The 26,516-nt window shown below is 43.1% G+C and overlaps 1 protein-coding gene across 2 annotated transcripts in view; it reads left to right on the plus strand.

Annotated features, from left to right (window-relative positions):
* The window catches only part of MGAT5 (alpha-1,6-mannosylglycoprotein 6-beta-N-acetylglucosaminyltransferase), a 341,991-nt gene that overhangs the window by 98,112 nt on the left and 217,363 nt on the right, over window positions 1-26,516 (plus strand). The gene's annotated exons all lie outside the window — the stretch shown is intronic.

The following is a 26,516-nucleotide window of genomic DNA, read 5'->3' on the forward strand; positions in this document are numbered from 1 at the left end:
GGGAGGGCTTCTTCAATGAGACAAGGCTCTTGGCTTACTCTGGGATAGCATCTCACATGGCCTCAGAATGTTTGGTGAGCTTATGGTGGGTGGGAACTGCACATGCTTCTGTCAGTGCATGCATTCTGGAATGGCAGCTGCTGGTGCTAACAGGTTGTCTGGTCAGTAGCTCTGGAGATAGCAAGTGGGAAGGAGCCATGTTCCTTTTACCTAGACCAGGGCCCCACCATAGATTTCTGCTCACCTGCTACCCGTTAGAGAGATCAGGCACAGCCTAAATGGTTTAAACGCTCCAGCAGGGAAAAATTGGATCCAGAGAATACCAGGCTCGTGGCAGTGGTTTCCAAGTGAGAATAACAGCACAAAATTGGAAGGATTTATACAAAGAGAGTAAGCTTTCTGATAAAAGAGGAAAGGTCAGAGATCTCTTGGTTACTGTTTCAGGGCATGGTAATGAGAATAGCACAGAATTAGCATGGGATCAGTCACAACAGTAGCACCTGTCGTTATCATGTATGTGTGTGATTGTGTGTGTGTGTGTGTGTGTGTGTGTGTGTGTGTGTGTGTGTGTTTAGGAGGGCAGGGACAAAAGAGTCAAGTGGAAGTGAAGAAGGGTGTTCCTTTGAAAGAGACTTGAGAAGGATTCTTAGTATTAGAAGGTAAGCCTGTGGCAGACGACAGGGCAAAATAGGCCCCAGCCAGAGGGTAATACACAAGTGACCTTCCCTAGAAACATGTCTGCCATTTCCTAACTGTATTTGAGAAATGTGTCATTACTGACTTGTGGCCTCTCAACTTCAAATTTGTTGCTTTGTCTGTTGTGTGAAACTTGTTCTGGGCCCTGAAATAGTTTTCCTTTGCAGCTGGCACCACGTTAAGCTTTGCCAGTAGAGGGCACTGGAGAAGCATTGCAGGAGGCAGGAGTTTTAGAAGTCTGATTCTGCTCTCTGGAAGGGCTCTTCCAGAGTATGTGTCTTCTCCAGTGCCCTGTTCTAGTGGCCTGTGGCAGCCAAGAGCACATACTGACCAGCAGTTTCCCCTGGAATGCCTTTGGGTGATATTGTAGCACAGTGCCCCCATTGAGATACCTCTTTGTTCCAAAACTGTTCTAAAAGGTTAAACACATTTCTTTAGTACCCTAAACGACACGTTTCCAGATGGCCAACTGGCACCACAATGGCTTCTGTGTCATATAGCAAGTCCTAGCTGTACCCTTTCTTACAAAATCAGTATCTCTACCCTGTGGTGGGTACTTCTTCCTTATGTGTTCTGTTTCATGCCTGGAGTAATAGCCAGTCTTTGTCTATGCTTTAGAATTCCTTGTATTACTTGGTGCTAGTCAGCCTCTTGTCAGCCCAGTCCCTGGTTGGAGTTCATGATCGTTTATGTTAAGATTTTCTTGTTCAACTTTCTTGTTCAGTTGCTGTGTGATTTCCATTGCATGATTGAATGCTGAATGATGTAACACACCTTAAAAAAAAAAAAAAAAAGAAAAGAATTGTCAGGAAAAACTGTGAAAGACTCTGAAATAGGCAAAAAAGATCACTTAGTATCCAGTGCACCTTTCAGGGTTATCTGTGCCTTTCATTTTCTTTGAACTGTGTTTAGTTTGGCAAGTTATAGAAAAGGATGAGTTATAGTAATGGATGCAAGTGATAGTAAGGGAAATGATTCTTGTTCAGAGAAATTGAAGTTAATTCTGTTCAGTGGAGGGACTGCTGATCCCTCCCAAGAAACCAGTTTTATATGAACAAATTTATTTTAACTTTCCTGATTGCCTACATATGTGTGTGTTCTTGGTATTCTCTTTGAATCTGTTGTGATAGCCTTCTGATTCCCTTTTAATTAATGAGCTAAATAAAATCTTTGATAGATGTTCATTTTATATTTGTAAGAGTCATGATTTTATCTTTAAAAAGAATCTTATAACAGTATGATGTGTTAAGAAGCTCATGAGATATGCCCACTTAGATTTAAAAAATACCACAGCAAATGGTGATAAAAATAGCTAGAAAACAGATTTAAATGCATTTTTAATTCTTTATAACTGGACACAAATGAATAAATAACATCATTTTATTTATAAAGAGAAATAATTACAATCAGTTTTGAAGATGGAAGGTAAGACTCATAACATACCCATAGAATGGGAGAAAATATTTGCAAATTACATACCTGATAAGGAACTTGTATTAAGAATATATTAAAAACTCTTAAAACTCGATAATAAAAAGACAAGTAATCGAATTAAAAATTGGGCAAATAATAGATAATCCCCCTAAAGAGACACAAATAGTCAATTAGTGCATGAAAAGGCGCTCACCATCATGAGTCATCAGGGGTGTGCAAATCAAAACCAGAGAGATACCACTATATACCCACTAGGATGACTGTGGTCCCAAAGAGATAAATGTTGTCGAGGGTGTGCAGAAATGAGAACCTTCATACACTGCTGGTGGGAATGCAGAATGTTGGAGCCTGTTTAGAAAACGTTTTCATAGTTCTTTAAAAGGTTAAACATGGAGTTACCATATGACCTATGCTAGGTCATATGGTATAAAAACAAGAGAAATGAAAATATGTCCATACAAAAACTTGGACATGAATGTTTATATAGCATATTTAGTCATAAGAGCCATCAATTGATGAATAAACAAAATGTGATCTATCTGTACAGTGGACTGTTATTTGGTTATAAACAGAATGAAGTATCCATCCGTGCTAGAAGAAGGATGCACCTTAAAAACATTATGCTCAGTGAGAGGAGCCAGTCACAAAAGACCACATATTCTATGGTTCCATTTATATGAAACATCCACAGGAGGGACTTTTAGAGACAGGAAGTAGGCTAGTGATTGCCTATGGCTTGGGGTAAGGATGGAGGTGATCACTAAAGGGTATGGGATATCTTCTGGGGTGATGGATATGTTCTAAAACTGTTCCCATCATTGCCCAACTCTGTGAATATACTAAAACCTGGTGAATCGTATCCTTTGACTTGGTGAGTCGTATGGTATGTGAATTGTATCTCAATAAAGTGATAGAATTACCAAAGAAATATAAATAAACATCAAATAGGCCACATACCTCAGTGGTGGGGGGTGGGTAAATGCTGCTTGTACATGAGTGTACAGATGTATTGTCCACATGTCAGAAGGTCACCATAGATTTTCCTTTTAAGATGTCCTCTCATAAGGAGCTTTTGTTTTTTTTAATATTTTAAAGTTTATTTTTATTTTTTTAGAGAGAGCAAGTAGAGGAGAGGGACAGAGCGGGGGACAGAGAGACACAGACAGAGAAAATCTTAAGCAGGATCCATGCAGGTCCGTGCAGAACCCCATGCAGGGCTCAATCTATGCAGATCTGCTCGATCTGAGCAGAAATCAAGAGTCAGACGCACAACTGATTGAGCCACCCAGGTGCCCTGGAACTTTTCTTTTTAACTGGGGACACCATTCTTTCAGGGGAGATTACTGCACAGTGAAATGAACAGTTGCACGATTTCTTGATGGGTGGACTTCCCACCCCCTTCAGCCTCCATGGGGAGCACTTTGGAGAATTGATGGTTTGTCTGAACTGTTACTTTTCCTCGTTTTCTATCACTACTTAGTTGTTTGTTTTATTTTATATCCTCTTCTCTCAGGATCTTGTGATAGTGATTGCTGAAGGAATCTAATTTAAAATTATCTAAGTTACAAGTGATGGGTAAAAATGACATCTAGAATTTGGATCTACAAAATATTCAAAGAAAACCAATGGGCTAAAACAATGGACCACAGTAGCCATATGAAATGTATTGGGAATAAATAGGAAGTTTTGCACCTACATTCGGAATAATCAATTATACCAATCCGGAATGGAGAAACCTGGCTTAACGACAATTCCAATGATAAATAAAGCCATGTTGATTTTTAACTGGGGTATGGCGAGGAGGAAGGTTGAATAAGAGCCAAAGTTTGCTGTGGCTTTCAGAAAAGTTAACTCCGTTTTGTTCAACCACTTACTAACTGAATGGCCTAGGGTAGGCTACTTAACCTTACTGTATTTCCATTTCCTCATCCGTCAAATGGGGTAAGAGTATTAGCCTTAAAAGATTATTGAGACTTTAAGCCAGGTTAATATTTGTGAAGCCTTAAGGTTGTACACGACATGTAGTAGGCACTGTATGATGATGATGGAAATGATAGAAAAGTTACAGAAGTAAGGGATCCAGATTAAGGGATGTGACAGTGTCAGTACCAGTGCTTGGCAAGACTCAGGCCCCACTGGGAACACTGGGATCTGGTTAATGGGATCATTGATTTAAAGAGCGTATGGGTGGAGGGTGGCCCTCATGGGGGAGAGGCTGGGAGATGTGAATGCAGTTTAAGCAAATAATTACTATCTTTTGTAGGAAAGAACTTTTGTGTTAGAGGACATGGGCACAAAAACCTCACACATCACATATGTGATGTGGAGTAAACTAGGGCCTACCAGAATGGCAGTCTGGGTTAGCACAGAGGGTAGGGGCTGTGCCCTGTAGTAGTGTCTCAGCCTTGGGTTTCTCATCCATGAAGTGGATATTATATTGGCTGTGAGGATTAATTCGGATATACATGAAGCACCTAGGTGGTACATAGCAAGTGCTCAAGAAATAGTACCTCCTTTTTTTTTTTTTTTAATGTTTGTTTATTTTTGTGAGAGTGCAAGTTGGGGAGGAGCAGAGAGAGGGAGATAGAGGATCTGAAGCCAGCTCTCTGCTGACAGTAGAGAGCTCAATGCAGGGCTTGAACTCACAAACTGCAAGATCATTGACCTGACCCGAAGTCTGATGCTCAACCTACGAGCCACCCAGGTGCTCCAAGAAATAGTACTTTATATACAGCATCCCCAGTAAAATAATCAGAGAAATAAGACAAATACAGAAACAGCCGTGGCACAGACATTTAATGAAGGTCAGGAGAGTGATACAGAGTGCTCTGGGATTTGGAGAAGGGACAGATTGTGTCTGTTGAGGACTTGAGGTGGCAGTGCTTCATTTGAAAATGGCCTCTCTGTCGATGAAGATAAGGGGGGTAGAAGATGAAGAACATGGTGAAGAGGCTAATTTCTGATAATCAGTGACATTGTAGAAAGGATCCTTTTAGAGAAGGTAATAGGGGCTGGCTATTTCTCAGCCCCCCTTCTACCTTTAGGAATGTTTCTTTATTTAAGGGGTTCCTGGAGTTTTGATTCTCTTCTCAAAGAAATGCATTTCTAAGTGAAACTTGAGCTGTGGCGCTCTGCCTGGGAAGTGTTTGTGCAGGACCCTCTTCCCGTCCTCCATAACTGGACTCCTACCAGAAAGAAAAATGTGAAAACATTGGTTGTAAGCAGTTCAGTTTCGAAGGGGGGGTGGGGGGGAGTCTTTTTTACCTCTGATTCCCCGTGGCATTTAGTTCCTTTTATAGGAATACTAGAATCCAAGAACCTCTAGATCCTGTGGGGCATCTCAGTTGGGTAGTTGGATAGCCCTTTTCTAACCGGAGGTCTGTGGGGTCATGTGACTGCATATGTGGTTGGATGGGAGAATGAACTGACCACGGCTGCTGTGGCAGAGCAGTGATCGCCCTTGGCACCTGCTGTGCCAAGTTGTGCATCTCCTGGTACTTTATGCCCAGTCAGCTGAGGGAGGGAGAATTTTTACACTCAGGAAGAAGACTGTTCTGTCAGCAATATATCATAGAGTGCTGTAGAACCTTCAGGCAGGTTTCTTAATCCTCCCTCACACACTGGCTCCTCCCATTTCCTGTCTTGGTGAATGACACACTACTTTCTCTCAGCTGACCAAGCTCTAAGTCTAGTGGTCATCCAAGCTTCCTTCTCCCCCATTCCCTCCACTGGTCACTGCTCATTGTTCTGCTGATTTGACCTCTTAAATGTTTCTGGCTCCTGGTTTCTACCTATTATGCCCACCACTACTCTGTCGAGGTCTTTATTTGACTCATTTGTCACCCAGAGTTGCACGAACTGCCTCCCTGGGCTCCTGGGCTCCTGGGCTCCAGCCGTGTTTCTTCTTCAAATTCCCTACACAGCAGCCAAGATCAGATATGGAGTTCTCTCCATTCTTAAAAGTCTCCAGTGACTTACGTTGTTGGGGTAGTGGTTCTCACTGAACAGGGAAGGTTTTTCAGAATCCTCTGTAGACCCTTTTCAAAGTATTTAGGGATAGGTCCCATGCTGGACCCATAAGTAGAAGGGGAGCACAGGGAAAGGGGTTTGGGCTTCTGTGTCATGAAAAATCTTCCCAAATAGGTAAATAGGCAATAATTAATGCTATAAAAAATGCTATATTTATAAATAATTATTTCATGAGAACTTGTGAGAAGAGTGTCCCATGAACCTAGTTTTTCCCCGATGGTGTCATCTGATATGCTCTAATACAATGTTAAAACCAGGAAGTTGACGTGGAGATCTTGCTGTTAAGTAGACTACAGACCTCAGTAATGCATTTTAACGCCTATTTCTCTTGCCAGGTTGGAATGTAGCACTTCCTGTTTCATGAACTATTGGATTATTTCTTGACTTCATTGGCAAACACTTTAGGAATAGCATGGACAAACTTGATTCTGGGAGTGGTGGTAGTGTGTGTAAGATTTTGACAGCTACTACTTGTTTATCCTTATAAAGTGGATTATATCCCAAAGAGCTTGCCAAGAATAAATTTGAGCAGCGTAATTCTATCTGGTGACCTAAGGTCATAACTTTCTTACGTGAAAAGTCGAACTGCCACAACAGGTTTTGTGCTAGAAGAATAGTACAGACATTTATTCTTCTTGAATCTGAGATGCAGTTCTCTTAAAATTATGTCAGTGTGAGTTGTTTCCAGGCATGTGTAAATCTTGTTTTGTTTTATCTTGTTTAGATTGTAAAACATAAAGGCACAGAGCTTATTTTATTGTTGTTTTTTTGGTCTTGTTTTGGTCATAATTCTAAAATACAGCATCCGCCAATGTATGGCTCCATACAGTGAATCATAAAGAGTAGTTTTGCTGCAAGAGATGGAATATTACTATGGGTTATAATGAACTCAGTGGAATGCATCTCAGACTTGTAGGTGCTAACCTAGGAGATGGTTTGAAGTAGCCATCTTTATTAATACTGGGAATTCGTTTTGGTGACTGAGTTCGGCTTGGCTTCCTTATCAAAACTGATGGACCAGATAGAAGCATCCTTTGTATCAGTTGTGGTGACATTTTGCTGACACTTGCCTGCATTTTTTGTGTTTCACACAGATGTGCTTGCATCTTCTGAGAAAGGGAAATAAAGAGCAATAGGAAAACCACTATCTGCTTCAGAATAAAACTGGGTCAGAGAAAGCAGATAGTAGGTTTTTAAATGAATTCTCCCATCTGAATCTCAGAAGCCTTTGGGGCTCCTTACAGGAGTCCTGAGACTTCTTCAGGAGTACCCATGTGTTATCAAGGGCTAAGCAATGGACTAGACCCTTTGCAAAGTAGACAGGATCTCCATTTCTATATTCCAAAGGAGAACAGGGCCAATTCATGCCAGTGTTGAGATTTGAATCTAGATCGAATTCTCAAATCTTTGTACCACTTCTGATTTCTTCCCTGTCCAAGCAAGATACTCTGCATTCAGTTCTGACCCTCTTGAGTAATTCTAACGCGGGCTTCTGAGAGGAACACAAAGGCAAACTTCTTTCATGGGTGAGAAGCTGCCTTCTGAGGTATATCTCTGAATGGAGAATTGGGAACACACTAGGTGTCATTTCCCTTGTTGGTGGGTAATGACCTCATTAGAGGAGAAGGAGACTTCATGGCCCAAGGAGACAAAGAGGCATCCAGCTTAAAGTTAGTTACTCATTTGATTCATTTCTCTGTTTCTCCTACTTCGTGTTAGTGAAGTAGGAGAATGCCTATATTTTCCAAGGACAACACCAGCAGGCATCTTTATTGACCAAGGGACTTCAAGGACTTTTCCCACCATATGTGGAGTCCATTTGCAGAAGGACATGAATCTCTTCATTCAAGGAGTATGAATCTTAACAGGGAGCAAACTGTGAAACCAACATGTATGTTCATATAAAGAATTATCAGATTATAGGGGATGGGCGGGCATGCACAAGGGACAGCAGTGTGGTTCTGTCTTTCATCTAGGGTGACCGACCATCTTACCCTGCCTGTGATGGGAGGTTTTCCCCTTGGGGGGCATTTCCAGTGCAAACACTGGATAGCATTGGTCATCCTTAACTTCAGTCTTTGGTGGTCCTGGGCCTGTCACTTAGACTTTCTGAATACTGGGGCCTGCATCTCTCTTTTTCTCTAGATGATTTAGAATCAGTCATCTTTCCAGTTTCTTAGGATTGGCAGTTAGATGTGACTCATTCACAAAGTTGCACTGGGTAGAGCATGTGGACTAAAAGCTAGTGCTCTGTAGCCACTGACAGTGATGATCAGAAATCGTTTTAAGAACAGTACTGTCTGCTGTTGAGAATGTTAAGAATGGTTAGACAAATAGGATAAAGTAACACACTTGTTATGATGTGGACTGAGCAGATGAGCAAGATTGTAAAACTCCCTTAAACTTTGGCCCGCCTAGAATTCAAAGAAAAAAAATGAAAACAAACCAAAAAAACTAAATTAGTGCTACCACTTATAAACAGATCTGACCCAAAACGCTGGGTTTCTGGATTCTCTGGAAAGTGTGGACAATCTGGTCACCCCAGACTATGTTCCCTTAAGTTATCCAGGGGCTGGAGCTGAGAGGTGGTTCCCTTTATAGATGGGGCATGTGGTCTCTGGCTCATCCCAGGCCCCCCTCCTTCACCCCCCCCACCCCCCCCCCACCCCCCGTTTAGACGCGTTCCTCCTCTTTTCTCCCTGCTTACTTAATTATCCATCTGGTAAGATGTATACTTTAAGTCAGTAATTCTCAACTCTAGCTGCACCTTAGAGTTTTGGGGTGCTTAACATTTATAATGGTTTCCTGACCTTCTCAGACCAATTGAATTGTAATCTGGAGGAGGGGGCTGGGCTGATAGGTACATTTTAAAAGTCTGTCCTGGTGATTTTGATGCCCAATGAGGATTGAGAAAGTGCCTTAGCTTGATCCAGTGCCTTAGCTTGACCCTGGGTGTGGTTTTTGATGGGGAGAATGCTCTTGGAGGGAATGAGGAAGCAGTTTACCTGATCCCATTGATTTGGGGGCAGTCACAGTGTCAGTTAAATGTTAACTTACTGGGGAAAAAACTAGGAACTTTTAAAAAGTAAATATCCCAATAGCATATTCACAGCACGTTTTGCTAAGGTATTAATAAATTTCCCCCAGCTGCTGCTGTACTGCTGTAGGCATTTAAATCATTATAGTAATGACCACGGTTTTTTGCATGGAGTGATTATAAAAGTATTTTTAATGGGCTTGTAAATCTAGTGGTTATGAGAGGCAAGTGACATGAATTTAGTGTATTTGAAACAAGGGATAAAATGGAGGGGGCACAGTTAAAATGAACTTTGGTGGTTTTCTGTTTGCATAATGGCTTCATTTGTCTATAATTCTCTCACTGTAGATCAATTTCTATAATCTGTTGCCCCCCCCCCCTCCTTCCACGATCATATTCTGGTCATCCTGAATTATTAAAATAGCTAGCATATAAAATTTTGTTCTTCTCATTTGATACTTAAAATGGTAGGGACGTAGCACCTATTTCTGCTGCTTGATTTTAAGGACAGACAAAACGAAGTCTTTGAAATGTTAAGTGGCTGGTTCAAAGCTCTGCCCCTTGTCCTGGAACTCTTTGCCTCATGGTTCCCTCCCTTTAGTCCAGGGTGGTTCCCCCCAGGTCTGTTACCTGCAGAGAATCCAGCTATCTCCAGTGCTGTGTACCTTTCTCTAAGCTTGTCACTTGCACTCAGTGACTTCAAGAACTTTGTTTTATTCACCTTTTATCTCCTGGTGTCTAACCTGGGGCCTGGCAGTAGCTGGAGTTCTGGAAATGATGGATAATGAAGAAAGAAACTCAGTTCAGTTCATGGGTCTCCATGAAACCTCCTGGGGCTTCTCTCCAGTCCCTGAATCTTTGAGACCCACTGGTAGTGAGCCCTGGCTAGAGGTCCCAGTTGGCAGCATTCTGTGCTGCCCTGTGTGTGTTGGGGGGGGGGGGGAGTTTTCTCCAAGGGCAGGGACTATCTCTTGAACCTTCAGTGTTTTCTCCATGATCTGTAGGACCCTGGAGAGCACACATCGAGCCCTTTCATAAATGTTTGTCTGATGGGGTCTCAGTTCTCTAGTTGGCCTCTCATTGCCCTTTTGTCCAGTGTTCTGGAAAATACTCTAAAATGCCACTCTGATGTCACTTTGATGAAATTGCAAAAGAAAAATAGATTGATTTCTCTTTCTAAACTGGTGACATGTGTTAGTAATCTCTCATTTTCCCCAGGATAGCTTCTGCACTTGACAGGATGTGCCCTCTTGCTCTGTACCTGGCTGGCTAGTCCTAGGAGCATACCTGCTTTTGCTCACTGCTTAAATTTTACTTGTTCCTCCTCATCTCTTTAAAATTAAGTTCCCACCATGAGGTTCCATACTCAATTTGTTCTGGGTTCTTCTCTCTGTCATGGGAGCCAAGACACCTTGTAGCAGAGATGCTTCCCTGACTGGGCTGGGGGTTAAGGGGAAATGAGGGGGTGTTTGTGGGATCACTTGGGAAGTTGTTTTCATTTAAAATCCCCAGAGAGAAGCCCAACCCAGAATGAGAAAAACTGAATTTGGAGAGGAGGATAAGCGAGGCCTCTGCTCAGAGCTGTATTTTTTTTTAAAAATTCCAGGTTTTGAAAAAAAATCCAGGTGATTGTTACATACCTGGAATATTTTCAACGGTTCCTCATTTGAAAATATTTGGCATACAGGGTTTCCTTGAAGAAGCGGGGGCAAAAGCCCAATCCTCAGTGGAAAGCAGGTCATGTTGATGAAGTGTTTATTGTTATATGCCCAATCACGTGATTTAATCCCTTTGGTTTTTTTTTTCAAGGTTGCTCCATGTATTTATTTCAAAAATTTGGATACCTTCTGGACATCAGGCTATCTGGCTAATGCATCCTAGAGCACTGGTTAAGAGGCTGGATAGCTAGAGTCTCTAACAGCTCTACCGCTTGGTAGCTGGCTGACCCTGAATAGACTGAGTAGTCTGTGCCTCAGTTTCCCCCACTGTGAATGGGGGCTGTTGTACCACCTACCTCATAAGCTGAGAGGATATATAAAGGTGATAACTGCCAGCTTTTACAACAGTGATGATTAGGACAGCCCCACCTTCATGGAGCAGATCGTTTGGTCGCAGTCAGTGTTCAGAAGAGACGCCGCATGGTCAGCATGTGTGACATACGGGGGGGCTTTTGACCACATCAATGCCTTTCCTGTCTTATCATACAGTCTTCTCTCCTTTCACACCCTGTCTCCCTTCAGTGCCTTATTTATCTATAGATGAAGAGCTCACCTATATGAATTTTTCTAGAAATCTTCCAGAACTCTGTATTTACATCCTGTTAATGAGTGATGTGGTGTCATTATTATGAAAATTGGCTTTGGTTGGAACCTACTTAGAGTGGTGCTCCCAGGCACTCCTGAGATCTCTCTTGCCCTTATGCTAACTGGCTCTCAATGACTGTCCTTTCCGGCAGCTACCTTTTGTGCTGTAGTCTTCATTAGGGAACCCTCCATACTTTGAAGATTCCTAATCTGTTACTACAGGAGTAGAACTAGAGGTTAGCAGTAGAAACTAAATGACCAGACTTGTTATGTCAGGGTCCTTGGTTTTATACAAACAACTTAGTAAATAGATTTCTTGAGGAGAGACTATTCTGTCTTTGTGATCTATCTTCTTCTTTTTTCCACTTTGAAGGGCTCTGTGATTACATGGAACCCCCCTAGGATAATCCAGGATAAACCTGTGTTATGGTCAGCTGCTTAGCAACTTCAGTTCCACCTACACCCTTAATTCCCCTCTGCCATGTAATATAACAGGTTCTGGGGATGTGGGTGTGTACATTATTCTACCTACCACAGCTGTCTTGCTCTTCCTTGTTTAATTATGTGGTATCATGATATGTTCCAATGAGGATAAACAAATAATAGAGGAAGATAAAAATACATTTAAAATTTAGTCAGAAAAAAAAAATGAAGCCAGGAGAAAAGAAGGATGGGAAAATAAGAGTAAGGAATAAGGTTTAAATCCAAAATAGACACCAGTTTACCTTCTGGAAGGGGACTGTGATTTTGGCTCTGAGCTTTCCCTAGAAGCTCTCAGAAGAGGGAAGCAATGCCAGTTAAGAGTGTACTATGTGATGGAATAAAATCTGACCAGTTGTTCAGATGCCTGGATGGATATTCTTCCCATCAAGATGAAAGAGAACTTCCTTCTCTAGGTCCTCCTGGGTGCATGCAGTATAATAAGCAAAGCCTTTGCCAAGTTAAAAAAAAAAATGTTTATTTATTTTTGAGAAAGAGACAGAGTGTGAGTGGGAGAGGGGCAGAGAGAGAGGGAGACACAATCAGAACTGCTGAGCTGTCAGCACAGAGCCCGATGCAAGGCTCGAACCTATGAACCGTGAAATCACGACCTGAGCCAAAGTTGGACGTTTATCCAACTGAGCCACCCAGGCGCTCCAGCCTTTGCCAGGTTTATAGTGAAAACCTAGTGATTGGTTTTACCCCTCCATGCTTTTAACTGCTTTCTATTTTAGGTCAAATATGCATTGCTTTGAAGACTTCTTTCGAGATCTGTGGTCAGCACCAGGGCAAATCCAGAAAGATTAGAAATCTCCAAAGCCAGTGGTTCCCATCGGTAGTTCTCAGGCCCTGGGGATTCTTGAGGGTACCTTGCCTGAGCTTTCATTCCAAATGACAATGATGTCTGTCTGTTGTACCTTTTGTTTGTTTGTTTGTTTTGAAGGCCATTAAATAAAACATGTTTTTACATACACAATCTTGATCCCTTTTTAAGATGGGAGAGTTGGGAGACCGACCAGCATTTACCGAGAGCTTAGATCATGGTTAGTAGCTTTCAGAGGAGTATTCTGCACTAGGAGGCTGGGAGGTGTTTGAAATGATATGTTATAATAAAAAAAAATGTTTATTTATATCCCTAATGGACTGTTGGTTAAAGGCAGGATGCATTAGGAACCCTCAGGTCAAAGTATGAATTATTGAGCATTGAGCTGATAATTCTAACGATTTTCCTCCGGATTATCTTCCCTCTCGCCAAACGTTGCATTCATCTGATCAGAATTCTTTTTTGGCATATCTTACAGTATTTCTTAAAAATCAATATTTAGAAAGAGAAAATATTATGACTGTGATAGTCATTTCATCTTTTAATTTATTAGGATTAAAGATTCATACACCTGCAATGTGTTATTTTGGAGAAATGCTTTCATATTTCTACTGGAAACCACCTGTCTTACCCTGATATTTGGAAACCAAACAGAAAAAAATATAAAAATAAGCTTCTGGGGGTTTGAAGATGCCAGTTAATCACACCCTCCCTTCTGGGTTCTGAACTAGAGGAAATAGAAGAAGCCAGACAAAGATGAAAGTACAGTGCCAGGTACATTAGAGTAAAGCTGAGTTGGAAGATACGTCTAGGTTGCAAAACTTTCTGATCTGCCCGAGATGGAATCCACACTTGTGCCCAGGTGATGGCCTGGTAGCCAAGGGTGGGCTCTGCTGGGTGGGGAAGCCCTGTCCTTTTGACCCTTGGAGGCCAGAAGAGAGTGAGAGTGCCCCTTCCCCCCCACCAGGGCAGGAAACCCAGCAGCACCCCCTGCCACTCCAGCTTAGATGCTGTCCTTCCTCCCCTCCCCAGGGGCCTATGAATGTGCTGATGTAGGAGCAGGAATAGTCCCCTTTGTGGTTTCTTCTGCAAAATGGAGTGCACATTCTGCAGGAAGACATGTCCAGAGGAAGTGAAGAGTCCTTCCTTTATAAACCATTTGGTTTGTTTTTAAACTCAGATGTAAGAAATCCAAACATCGGGCAGTCTTGTTTTGATGCTTGTCTTGTTTTGATGCTGGGACTATTAATTAGATTGCTATCTAGTTTTGAATATACATTGGTTCCCACACCAAATGCATACTAATAAGATATACTTTTGGGGCTCCTGGGTGGCTCAGTCTGTTAAGTGTCTGACTTTGGCTCAGGTCATGATCTCACGGTTCATGAGTTTGAGCCCCATGTCTGGCTTTGTGCTGACAGCTTAGAGCCTGGAGCCTGCTTTGGATTCTGTGTCTCCCTCTCACTCTGTCCCTTCCTCACTCTCACTCTGACTCTGTCTCTCTCTCAAAAATAAACATTAAAAAAAAAAGACATAATTCTGGGGGTGGCTGGGTGGCTAAGTCAGTTAAGCATCTGACTTCAGCTCAGGTCATTATCTCATGGCTCATGAGTTCAAGCCCTGCATCAGGGCTCCGTACTGACACACCCGAGCCTGGAGCCTGTGTCAGATTCTGCGTCTCCCCCTCTCTCTGCCCCTCCCCTGCTTGCACTCCATCTCTCAAAAATAAGCATTTTAAAAAAATTAAAAAAAATATATACTCCTGGAATTGATTTTATAGACAAATCATACTTTTTTCTTACAGAATTAAGTGCTGTGTGTTACAGACTAAATGGGCAAAAGGTGATTTGTCATTAATTATTTTGAACATTAACAAAGATGATATCAAGAACTTCATAAACCTCACTGTCTTGTTTTAAAAATGAAATGTGCTTTTATTTTAATGTTCCATTTTGGCCATATATATGTAAAAATTAAGACATGACTAAAAAGTTCTAAGGGGTGTGTGTGTATGTGTGTGAGGCGGGGGGAGGGAGAGAGAATGTTAAAAGAGATCATTGTCACAAAAAGTTGAGCTAAGTCAATCTGGAACAGTGGATGGATTGTGTATCCCTTAAGTCATCCTTCAGATATAGTTTCTTTCAACAAAGCTTTGCAAGGGTTTCAGTGGCTCTAAAGTCATTTATGTGCCCTGGAAAATATCAGATATAGAGGCATTTCCAGAAACTCAATATTGGTTGAGATCGTCTATGCCAAATTAAGGCAGCTTATGAATATGGTTATCTTATTTGAAGGCTGTTCACTTTGAATTCAGCTGGGAAAGTACTAGTGACTGGTAAGTGGGTGTTCTAAAGTGAGCCCATCAGCAATTATAAAACAGCAACTCAGCCCCAGTGATGTGAGCTTTGAGCAGAGCAAGGTATATGTTGAGAGGCTACCTGGGGTGACTCACTGTATGGAATTATTTGCTGTAACAGAGTTAAAAGTTGGAAGACATGTATATAAGCTGTCTTTGATTTTAGCATAGTGGGTCAACACCCCACGGTCAGAAAGCATGACCAACTGTCTTACATGTCCTTGTAGTTCACAGTGATAAAACCATGCCCTCTGTATTTATAAGTCTCACTTCAGCTGGATGTTTTTTACAGTAATAAGAGCGTAAGACAGCTAGTCTTAGTGACATGACTCCAGCTTATTCAAAAGTAATATCAAATCACTGAGTTCTGTGTACATTACAAAAAAAGGGAAATTGCACCATATTCATCATCCCCTCCTGAAAACTAGTGTCTGATTTGCCCCCATTCGTACTATACCAGATGAGAGAAAGAGCAATGCATGTCAGACTTTAATGTGCATCTTGTTGTAAATACCATTTCTGATTCATTCAGTCTGAAGTTGGTTCTCAGATTTTGCATTTCTTTTTTCTTTTTCTTTTGAGAGAGAATGCAAGAGCCAGGAGAGGAGGGCAGAGGGAGAGAGAAAGAGAATCTTAAGTGACCCTGGGGTCGTGACATGAGCCAAAATCAGGAGTCTGATGCTCAACCAACTGAGCCATCCAGGTGCCCCAGATTTTGCATTTCTAAGTATAGTCTTCTCAGTGCTGCTGGTCCACAGACCAGATTTTGAGTAGTAAGGTTAATAGAAGTGCTGGTAACTACAAACATTGGTAGACATTGAGGGTGTTAGAATAACCTCAAATAACTTCTCATCTTTGGAGCCAGATGCCAAGGAGAGGTTGATAAAAGCCCTAACAGTCCAGTTTTATTCTCAGGAAGTCCTTCCACGGTCTGGTGGTGATCTAACAGGGCTCTGTAGTGGACTACCTCTTCCTGAAAGGCTGCCTCCTTGGACAGGGTTCCTTGTTCATTGGCCTGGTAAGAGCAGCTTGCAGTTTTTTAAGGAGAAAATCAGTGTACCTTGCAGAGGATTGTATAGTAAGCCAGTGGATCTACATTTGGGAGCAGAGAGTTTATCACAAGATAAACTCTTTTGAAATGTTCAGATAAGGTCACATTTTGGGTCCCACTGGATAGGAACCACAGAGTTGATAAAAGGAGCATCTTTCCAAGGATGTCATAGTTCTCATGTCTGGCCTGGTATTAACATCATTAAAGAAGCTTTAAAATAAGAATACCCCTGCTTGGGCCACACCTCAGACAAAGTGAATCAGAATCTTTTGGTGTGAGACCTGGACATCTATGTTTTTTAAAAAAGAGCCCAGGTGATTACAGATGGTATCAAAGTTGAGAGAGTCCCAGGTTTAGGCAGTCTGTAACTTGGAGAGCAGGAAACTCTACTGAGATGCTTCATTCTAGCTTGAGTTAATTTATCATTTTGTGTAATCTGAGGGTTTATAACCAGGTCACAGTCAGGTTGACCCAAGATACTTAGTTTTTTAGGAGAGTTAACTTAAATTTAATAATTGGGGGACAAGTCAGCTTATCAATTAGCACCTGATGATTGAATTTTTCCCTAAGAGAATCCAGTTTTAGGGGCACCTGGGTGGCTCAGTTGGTGAAGCATCTGACTTTGGATTTTGGTTCAGGTCATGATCTCACGGTTCATGAGTTTGAGCCCTGAGTGGGGCTCTAAGCTGACAGCGCGGAGCCTGCTTGGGATATTCTCATTCTCATTCTCTCTCTCTCTCTCTCTCTCTCTCTCTCTCTCTCTCTCTCCCCTCTCCTGCTCTCTCTCTCTGCCTCTCCCTCACTCTCTCTCTCTCTCAAAATGAATAAATGAACTTAAAAAAAACTCCAGTCCTGAAGCATTTATAACTTGGATCGGCCAAAGCTTAGGGGTCTGCGCTCCATGTGGATTTACTGTAGCCCCATTTTAGAAGTGATGAGAAGTTCATTATAAGTTTTAAATTGGATAAGTCTCTGGCCACGTCACATTGTGTGTGTTCGCACATATGCATGTGTTTGCACCTTCTCGCTTACCAGCTAGTTTAAAAAACAAACAATTTAACTTGGTTGTTTTTTATCAAATCAACTGCTTGGAAGGCCATCCCATTTCTGCAGACAGTGCAGCTGAAACACTCATGGGATAGGCCAGCACCCAGCCTATGTCCGCCAGCTGGAGAAGGAGGGGTCTTACGGGTGGGATGATTGGTTTCTAGGGTTCAGGGAGCACTTCAAGAATAATGAGCTGCTATCTCGAAGGCATTGCCCCCCTTTTTGGAAATGATTTTGATGGTATTTTTGACTTTTTAAAATTAGTCTTGCCATTTGGGTCCTGTTGTTTTCACGGGTGCTTTCTAGATACAGGAAGTTGCCAGAGTCTGATCCTCAGAGAAAAAAGTGTATTGTATACTTACCATAAAATTATTTTGTAGCTTTTCTGTCCTTTGGCTTTCAGTGAAAGTGAATCTTTTGAGCATTTTAACATTGAGGAGACCTACCTAACAAATTTACACACTGTGATCTTTTCACAGACCATTCCTTTCTTTCTCCTTAGTCATCAACCTGTGATAATGTGAGTTCCTGGTTTCTTGGGCTAGAAGCCAGGTGACAGTCCTGCTGGATTTTTAAAAACTGATGCAGCTCGTTTTTGCCTTCTCCAAGACTTCTTCCCTGTGTCTGTTGATTTATAGACTAGGGTCTTTGTGGGGTAGAGCCCCAGTGCCATATACTAATTCGTAAACGGTGGCACAGCCAGCCTTGGAATGAGCTTCTCATCTGGCACCAAGATAGTTTTGGCAGTAAAGGATGTGAAAGAGAGACTCCTCTGTCTGTCAGGCAGCTAGGGGCAGCATCAGGAATCAGCCCTCCTCCCTGTGGCCTTCAACCTTAGCACAGGGTCTGTGCCTGCTCATCTTCAGGGCTGGTGATTGATTCCTGAGTTTACCTTGGTTTGCTTCTCCTCACCTTGCAACCTCGTCCTTGGGGCTGACCTTTTTGGAGTCTCTTCCTACTGAGTGGGTAAGGTCCTCCTAATTGGTTAAGACAGTAGTTCTTAACCAGGATGCTTTTTTCCTTTAGGGAACGTTTGGCTGTGTCAGGAGGCATTTTTGATGGTCACAGTTGGGAGTGGAGGGTTCTAATGTCGTCTAGGGGTGGAAGTTCAGAGATGGTGCTATACATCCTACAGTACGCAGGACAATGCCCCATGACAAAGAATTATCTAGCCCCAAATGTCAGTTATGCCAAGGATTGAGAAGCCCCTGGATTAAAGGAACTTATTATATTTTTCAAAAAGCTGTGCATTTTGCTTTGTTTTAATAGATGTTTTCTGAATTCTTGGAGTTGCTGTGGTTTCACTTTTTTTGGATGGGAAATTCTGTGAACTGTGAATAACCTATGGGCGTGGTGAGTGAAACTCACAGAACGTGTGACAGTCTTATCTGATCCACCGGCGACAGCTTCATTCTTACTCCTTTGTCCACCTTCCACTTTGTCCACCTGTCCAGTAGTGTGCACACCCAAAGAGGCTAAGCCAGAATGAGATCAAGTGTTGGTTTCCAACTGTTTGCCTTCCCTACCACGCCCTCTGGTGGAGATGGCCCTCTGTGAAATGGCCAGAGGACGGTTGGGAGTGAGAATGAGGGCGGGGTTAGAATAGGGCCGGCAGGAAGGAGGGCCTGTTCTAGATGCAAAGTCATTAACGTTATTACTGTATTCGAAAATTAAGTTTGCTATTGATGCTGGATATGGAGCCCTGAACTGCATTCGGGAGGCAATGTAAGTGCAAGGCAAAATACCTACTTCAGATGGGTGGGGTTGGAGGTTTCTCTTTCCCCACCCACTGAGAATGCAGGTGCAGCATAAGAAATGAAAACACTGGGCACAGGACTGTCTTGGTTTGATTGCTTCACATGTAAAAGGGACTGGGCCATTTAAAACCCAGACATAAGAGAAGAACAACACTGAAACCCAGACATGAAAAAAGCTTCCCCAAGTATCCTAAAGGTGTGTTGTTTTAATGGGTGTCTTTCAGTTAGTGACTCAAAATAGGACTTATTTAACCAGGTCTAAAGGGAGCAGGCTGTTTTCACTGAGAATGTGTTTTTCCTGTTTATAAAGAAAAGTACTAGAATGGGTCAGAGGGCCAAGTCCTGAAAGTGGAAAGGAAGGGCTCCTGTTCACACCTGTTGGAGCCAGCACTGCAGTTGGTTCCTGAGATCCTTTGCTCCCCAGGATGGGAGGTGAGCTCAGTGGTCCTCACAACTGTCAAGGATTCCCACTTGAGATTTGGGGCTCTTGCTGGGGGGGGGGCCCTACAACTGGTTTCAAGATGGTAGTACTGGGCCTATGTGTCAGGGCCCTCCAGGTTAGTGAATAACCTCAGAGCCACTCCCCAGGACTTTGGACTTACTTTGGAGGGAAAACGTGCCTTCTGTTTCCTTCTGTTCTTCTCAGCCTCTACGTTTAATGGCACGAGGCCACCCTATTTAGAACAAGAATTTCCCCCCAGACCGTCTCTATTCCCTATACTAGTAATGCCGTTAATGTGTATTTTTCTTCCTATCTGTTGATTCTTCCAACCCCTTGAGGTTGGTGGGACATGGCATTAGACTTAGAGTTCCTGCATATCACTGGAGTGTGATTTCTGATTTGTGTTTCATATTGGTAAGTCTCTTCCATTTTGAGTTTCTGCAGGCAGCTGGTTAGATGTGGCTAGGTATGCTGGAGACCACATCGCGTTAGGAAGCAGGACCTGGCTTGATTCTGACTCTAACTGGACATAACGTTTTCTGGTCCTCAGTGTCCTCTTTTGTAAGTTGAGGGTCTGTACCTAGTTACTGTTTTCCTAAGAAAGACCTAACATAGTGTCCCAGTCTGTCTGAAGGTATTTTACATATTTTAATTTATCATATTTCCTTTAAAAGTCGATTAGGCCAGTGAGTTGTTCTGGGGAGTGCAGTGGGTTGTTTGGTAAGATGGTGTATGGTCTTTACAAGGTTAGGACCCACTTGATTTCTGTATCACATTTTGGTTGCAGACTTGTGGAAACACAGGTTCATCTCTATGGCAAATGGTAATGATTCCTGTTATTTTTTAAAAGTACTGGGGCGCCTGGGTGGCGCAGTCGGTTAAGCGTCCGACTCCAGCCAGGTCACGATCTCGCGGTCCGTGAGTTCGAGCCCCGCGTCAGGCTCTGGGCTGATGGCTCAGAGCCTGGAGCCTGTTTCCGATTCTGTGTCTCCCTCTCTCTGTGCCCCTCCCCCGTTCATGCTCTGTCTCTCTCTGTCCCAAAAATAAATAAAAAAATGTTAAGAATGAATGAATGAATGAATGAAGTTTCCCAGGAGCACCTGGGTGGCTCAGTCAGTTAAGCATCTGACTCTTGATTAGAGCTCAGGTCATAATCTCGTGGTTCATGGGATCAAGCCTGCATTGGGCTCTGTGCTGACAGCATGGAGCCTGCTTGGGATTTTCTCTCTCTCCCTCTCTGGGGAATCAGACAAAGAAGTCTCTGAAACTTAAAATTTATGACTGACCCACATCTAGCATTTAATTAGGGTATCAGACAGTTCTTTGTCATATAGTTTTATATGAATCGATACGTAGTCTTGAATTTTATAGAACAAATAAGCAAACAAAACCACTGCCAAGCATCAACATTCTGACCAAATAACATAGAAATTCAAAGTTCAAACTCCACATGTACAAAGATAGCTAAGGAAGTTTTGTATAAAAATTTTTCTAACAGATTTTTTTAAAGAACATATTTTAGGGATGCCTGGGTGACTCAGTCAGTTAAGCATCCAACTCTTGGTTCCTGCTCAGGTCATGATCTCACGGTGTCGTGAGTTCGAGCCCCATGTCAGGCTTTGCACTGGCAGCCTGGAACCTGCTTGGGATTCTCTCTCTCTACTCTCTGTCTGCCCTTACCCTACTTGTGCTGTCTCTGTCTCTCTGAAATAAATAAATAAATAAACTTAAAAAGAAAAAAACACACATTTTAGTTTTTTTATTGTTTATGTTTTTATTTTTGAGAGAGAGAGAGTGTGAGCAGGGGAGGGGCACAAAGAGAGAGAGAGAGAGAGGGAGCCACAGAATCCAAAGCAGGTTCCAGGCTCTGAGCTGTCAGGACAGAGCCCGACACAGGGCTCAAACTCGTGAACTGCAAGGTCCTGACCTCAGCCAAAGTTGGATGCCTAATTGACTGAGACACCCAGGCGCCCCCAAACGAACATACTTTAAATGAAGAAAACCAAAATTCAAACGAAAACATTTCTGGAGCCTCAGAGATGGAAACCTCTCTGGGAACCCTGAAGTCCTTTAAGCCACAGTTTGAAAACCAGTAACTAGGATCCTTTACCCCCTACTCATCCAGCTCTGACAGTGTTCTGTGCTTCTGTGACTTTCCCCCTTTCATACATGTAGAAACTGAGACGGACTCATGTAGGATAACATGGCGCCAGTGAGTGGAGCAAGCTGTAGACCCAAGTTTCCAGGCCTGGGAGCACGTATTCTTTTGTCTCCTCCTCACCACCCCTCTGGCATCTTTCTGTGATCATACCATCTTGGATAACCGGTTATGAAACAAGCACCTGCCCCCCTCCCCTCCCCCCCTACTTTTTCCCCTTCACATCTCTTGTCTTAGATACCTTTTTGTTCCCACAGTCATTGTCCCTTCTGGAATTTTTTTCCTAGAGGTTTATGTTTTTTTGTTTTGTTTTGTTTTGTTTTGTTTTTCTTTCTCTTTTATTACCTATATGCCACCATATCCTCTGTAGTTTAACCCCATCTAATCAGGGCACAGTCATTTCCCACTGCGATGTGACAAGATCTTGGGGTAAAAACTTCTGACAGGTAAGGTACAAATATAGACTCAGAGTGCCCGGGTTCTTTGTGGTTCGCACCAGAAGGAGGTCTTGGAGGTCATTGCTCACTTGTGTTTCTTCATCTCATTTCCACCATCCTGCCCTTTCATCTAGCAGACACTTAATGACCATCCACTGTGTGCAAGATACCACTATTCCTTGCGTTTCCTGTCTTTAGGGTGCCTATACACCCTGTAGCAGAGATGTAAGAAAGGATTATCCTATACAGTAGTAGGTAAGAAGCCCCTCAGAAGAAGCACAGACTGCTCTGAGTGTCCCAGGGAGGATAATCTCTCTTCAGTTTAGGGAGTCATGGGAGGCTTTATGCAGAAGGTGGGGTTCAGTTGTGAGATATGGGCAGGATTCCCCAAGGTGACATGGATGAGCATGGTTGACTTAGGATTTCTTGAATGTTACTGCACAATAGGAAGGAAGATAGGAAGTAGTTGAAGTGGTACGTGGTGCATGGCTAGGACAGAAGAGGGATGTGGATGACTTGGTTTGAGCACACCTGGCCCATGTGAATGTTGGACCAGCCAGCTGTGAAGGGATTGTCCTGTGGGGCCGTAGGAAAAGATGAAATCTCTGTGGTTGGGGTTGGCATTGCTCCTGAAGGGACAGGCAATCCCAGCCTCCTTCATCTTCTAAAGAGAATGCTCCTGATGTAAGAAATGGGCCCCCCAAGGATATTGGATGGGTTCCTGAAGGAACTGCTTCCTCAGTCTCCATTGGAGCTGGGCTGTTGTTCTCTGTGTTCACACGTGGTTTGAGAAATTGGCATCTGGCAGGCAAAGCAGGCCTTGCCTTGTAGGGCAGCGTGTGAGGTTGATTGGGAGCTTGTAAGAGCAGCATGTCTGGTGAGCTGGTGGCAGATTTCTCCATGTAATTTCCTTCTCTTAGTAGGCCTGTGGTCAGCCCTTAGCAATGGAACCACTGGCCTTGACTGGGCTGTGGGGAATGGGGAGGCGGGGAGAGGTGGGTCCTTGCTGGGTCTGCAGTGGCCCATGCCACTGCCTTTCATTTGCCTTTCTCCTAAGTACAGCTCCTCTTTGTGCTCCCAACTTTGGAGGTGAGTTTGCTTTTTACAGTAACAGCTTTATTGAGATACGATTTATATATCCTAAAATTCTCTCATTAAAAGTCTATAATGCAGTGTTATGAATACATGCACAGGATTGTGCAACCATCACAATTAAGTTTGGAACGTTTTCATTATCCCTCAGATAAACCCTTGGTCGTCACTTCCCAATTCCTCCATTTTTGCAAGCCCTGAACAATGACTGCTATATTTCCTGGGTCTGTATATTTGCATCCTCTAGACATGTTATAAAAGTAGATTGATACACTATGTAGTTTTGTGTGTGTGTGACTGCTTTTTATCGCTTTGCATAGTGTTTTCAGGGATCATCCATGTTGTAGCACATATTGCAACCTAACTTATTCTTACTGATTTAGTAGTATTCCCTTATATGTATTTTTCTCATCTATTTGTTGGTTGAGGGACTTTTGAGTTTTGGGGGGTTTTCTGGTCTATTATGAACAAGGTTGTTGTGAATGTTTGTGTACAAGTTTTTATGTGTGGGCATATACTTTAATTTCTTCAGGGAGAATTTTAGGAGCGCAGTTATCTGGGTCACATGGTAATTCTGTGGTTAACCCTTTGAGGAAGTGCCAGAATATTTTCCACACCAGCTACACGGTTGTACATTCCCACTCATAATATATAAAGGTTCTGATTTCTGTACATCTTCACCAGTACTCGTTCTTGTCTATCTTTTTGGATTATAGCCATTCTAGTGGGTATGAATTGGTATCTCATTGTGGTTTTAATTTACATTTCCCTAATGGCTAATGATTTTGCTCATCTTTTCATATGCTTTTACTTTTTAAATGAAGAGAACTGACATATTTCCTTGCCAAAGATCTTTGATCAGTTTTGGAAAGGTGGAAGCCAGATTTTCTTGTGTGGAGGAGTGAATGGGAAGGAAGGAAATGAATGCTGCTATTTTTGAAGCACAGGAATGGAAGAAATGGGTCTTAGGGCATTGAGTGGCAGTGATGGACCTAGAAGCTTAGCTCATTGCAAACACACTTGGTGCAGACTTCTTCATGGAGTCTTGACCTTGGGCTGGCATTACTCAGGTTGGCAACAAGGGCTTCTGAGATAGACTGTCTGCCCTTTTAGTGTCTATTGGCTCCATTTTGCCAGAGGATTCTACCTACATTAGAAAGTCTGGAGACAGGCAGATTTTCTGCTGGATTGACTGCTTTTTGATCACTATTCTGCAGCCTCTTGATGAATTTTGTGGCCATTACTGATGGTGATCATTATGTCCTTTCATGGCTCCAGCACCTTCTGGGGAGGATTGCTGTCCTGTTGTCCTCCCTTTACTGTGGAAGTTAGGGGTGTCTTCCAGATAATGATTTGGAAGAGGTTTTTTAAAATTCTATGTTGGTAGGAATTGTACAGATGAGTTCTAATCCACTTCTCTGCATGTGCTGTTGCTGTGCTAGAATAGGTGCTGTTATTTCACACTGTAGATTCCACTGGAAAAGAGACTATTCTGACAGCTCTGTGGTTACTTGAAATCTGGGCCCTCAATAATCAGAGCTATTCTCTGAGTTTGGGATTGGGGATTTTCACTCCCAATTTGTATGTCTCTGAGATGGTGTCATTTAACCTTGGCTGGCTTTCTCGACCACCTTTTTTGCCCTGCAAATGTGCCACCTGGGCAGTTGTGACTCTTCCCAAGGTCAAGGCAGAGAAGCACGCCACCTTCTACTGGGGGCCCTTGTTCAGTTTTTGGACCTGGCCTTGCCCTTGCTTCCACTTTGCAGCCTTTAGCAGCTTCTTCAGGGGATTCACTGATGAAGTGGAGTGGAGTTGCGTGTCTAAAAGTTAACAGGTAATTCTTTCATACATTAGGGGTTCCCCCTTAAAATAGTAAAGAAGATTGTCAGATGACTATCATTTTAGTATAGCATCTAGCGTACTTGCCCTAGGAAAATCCCTTCAGCCCTGGGGTACAGTTGACTCACTGCTGTGAGTTATCAAACAGGAAGTGCAGTCACTTCCTAAGGACCCAGGGGCAGCCCCCAGTCGAGTGGTGGCTTTAAAACAGAAGCCCCATGAGGCTGAGATCTCTCTTGTGTTGCTTGTTCAGTCCCTGGGGACCGGTGGCAGGAAGTGCTCAGGAGCCACCATAGAAGGAGTGGAGGAAAGAAAAGGCAGGTGCTGCTCACCTTTATTTAGAAGGGCTGAATAGGGGCATCTGGGTGTCTCACCCAGTTAGGCGTCCGACCCTTGGTTTCGAATCAGGTGGTGATCTCACAGTTGGTGAGTTTGAGCCTCATGTCAGGCTAACAGTGCAGAGCCTGCTTGGAACTCTCTCTTTCCCTCTTTCTCTTCCCCTTCTCTACTCACGCTTACTTGCTCACTCTCTCAAAATAAATATATTCAAAAAAAAAAAAAAGAAAAGGAAGGGCTAAATAAAGTGCCAGAGTGCCTGGAGGACAAGTTCGCTGGGCAGCAAGTGGTGTATTGTGCCCCTAGGGCTGGTGTCTTTCTCTGAGAATGCACATGGAGGGAGGGTCCCTTAGAGGATGTCATAGGATCCCACTCAGGTGAAACTGGCAAATAATCTATATAGACAAGTGTTTTATTTTACTTTTTATTTAAGAGAGAGACTACACACATGGAGGGGCAGAGAGAATCTTAAGCAGACTCCACAGTCAGCACAGAGCCCAATGCGGAGCTCAGTCTCATGACCCTGAGATCATGACCTGAGTCATGATCTAAGAGTCAGATGCTTCTTCGGGCTCTGTGCTGACAGCTCAGAGCCTGGAGCCTGCTTCAGATTCTGTGTCTTCCCCTCTCTCTCTGTCCCTCCCCTGCTCATGCTCTGTCTCTTTCTCTCTCTCTCAAAAATAAATAAACATTAAAAAATTTAAAAAAAAGAGATGCTTAACTAAGCCACCCAAGCGCCCTAACAGACAAGTGTTTAAACTGAAGACTAGCAAGGGACCTTATGGGCTGTCTGAAGGGCTGTCTGAAGCCATTGTGACCAGAGTTGGGGCTTGGGGAACAGACCAGGTTTGGATTTATCAGTGTGATCTGCAGAGGGCCAGCCAGGTAGGGAGAGCAGCTTGAGTGAATACGGGGAGACCCTGGAGAAGGAGTTATGGTGTGGGGTTATGGTGATAACTGACCAGCAGGTGCAGGGGGTGTGCCTGGGATGGAAGAATTGAAGTGTTACAGTATTGCAAAAGGGAGTTTGAGCCACACTGTATAGACAGTGCAGTGGTATAGCATAGAGGTGACATCCATCTGCCTGGGTCAGAGGCTCTCAGACTTGAGGAGGCATCAAAGTCGCCTGGGAGACTTGTCGAAGCACTGATTGCTGCCTGCCCCTCACCCACCCTCCAGAGTTGCTGATTAAGTAGGTC

Source organism: Prionailurus bengalensis, chromosome C1, assembly GCF_016509475.1.
Source record: "Prionailurus bengalensis isolate Pbe53 chromosome C1, Fcat_Pben_1.1_paternal_pri, whole genome shotgun sequence".
Lineage (NCBI taxonomy): Eukaryota > Metazoa > Chordata > Mammalia > Carnivora > Felidae > Prionailurus > Prionailurus bengalensis.